The sequence below is a fragment of the Octodon degus genome, unplaced genomic scaffold (genome assembly GCF_000260255.1).
Source record: "Octodon degus isolate 3935 unplaced genomic scaffold, OctDeg1.0 scaffold00107, whole genome shotgun sequence".
NCBI classification, from domain to species: domain Eukaryota; kingdom Metazoa; phylum Chordata; class Mammalia; order Rodentia; family Octodontidae; genus Octodon; species Octodon degus.
In genome coordinates, this window is record NW_004524683.1 from 4,087,658 (window position 1) to 4,089,162 (window position 1,505).

A 1,505-nucleotide genomic window follows, 5' to 3' on the forward strand; every position below is an offset into this window, starting at 1 on the left:
CCTCTCTCTCTCTCTCTCTCTCTCTCTCTCTCTCAAATAAATAAATAAAAGAAAAAAAAACCCACCTACTTAAAAAATACTTTGGTCGCATTCAGAATGTCTGCATTGGCTTATCAGTGTCAAATACATAAAGGAAATAATCAGCATATAAATATACCCGTAAACAATCTTTAAAATTGTATTGAAATTAAAAATTTAGAAATAGAAAAAATTAAAGGCATATAAATGATAGTGGAATTAAATAAATATTTTGGCAATTAATAATTATATATAGCTAGGAAAAGAATTAAGGTAATTTTCACTGTTACAATCACTGCTTATACTTAATAGGCACTTAGCATGAGCCATGACATTGTTTTAAATGCTCATCATTACTTAATTCATAGACTAGTTAAAGTAGTTCTCTCAGGCACTTTTCTTATCTTCAATTCTAAAGATTAAAAAGTAAAATAACATTTTCACTTCAGAGTGTAATTTAGTACAATCAGATTCATTGTCCATTGTTCAGTCATTTAATTTGGTCATTAGATTCTATTCTAGCCACTATGCCTTTAGACATTTTATTGACCACAAACATCTACCAGAGTGGGTGGGGGACATTGAAAATACAATTAAATGTTGACTTACCATTTTACCTTTTATTAATGTCTTACAAGATACCTAATCACTCAGTTAAGTTCCATGCAATCTTCACATTTGTAAGCCATATTTTGAGATAGAGAAACTTTAAATAATATAATTGAAAAGAACTAAATGAATACTAAGCTGTTATGACTCTATCATTCTTTTATGCAACTTTAATGATAATAAGCAACTTAAGAAATGTTCATTCCCTAAGCTCAAAATAGTAAGTTTTAACTAATTCTGAAACTTTTTGGGGCTGGGTAGATAGCTTGGTGGTCTAAGCACCTGCCTGGTGAACGGAAAGGGTTCGATCCCTGTACTGCATGCTGTGCTGGTCCCAGAACCCCAGGCTTCTCATGCCTGCCACTGAAACGAGTTGTGATAGTGCATGCCTGTAATCCCAGCTCTTGAGAGGCTATAAACAGATGGATCACTATGAGTCCGATCTAGTAGTGAGACCTGAACACCCTTGTAGACCTTTCCATAACATACAAAAATAATAAAATAAAATCAATCAATAAATATTCAAATCATAACTTGTACTGTATTGGAAATATGTGAAGAGTAAAAAAGATAGAGTAAAGCAAAATAATATAATCTGTAGTTTAAAAAATTCTAATAACTTACATATTATCTTTCAATTTTTAATTGAATACTTTAGAAACATGCAATTCCTTTTTACATTTTTGGGATTATAAATCAGGTGTGAAAATTTTCTGTAATTTAGTATTTCTATTATGTAGCATCCTATTTTTAAGTAATTAAGTGCCTTTAAAAGATAATTTTAGGTAGGATTTTCTGCCGAGTTCCGGGAGCCCCCAGACCCAGTCCTAGCCCAGGTCCGGTGAGTGTGCGGAGAGTTTCCTGCTACCCTGCGCCGG

The 1,505-nt window shown here is 32.6% G+C and overlaps 1 protein-coding gene across 1 annotated transcript in view; it reads left to right on the top strand.

Moving 5' to 3' along the window:
* Positions 1-1,505, top strand: part of Agbl4 (ATP/GTP binding protein like 4) — a 1,571,060-nt gene that overhangs the window by 194,415 nt on the left and 1,375,140 nt on the right. The window lies entirely within an intron of this gene.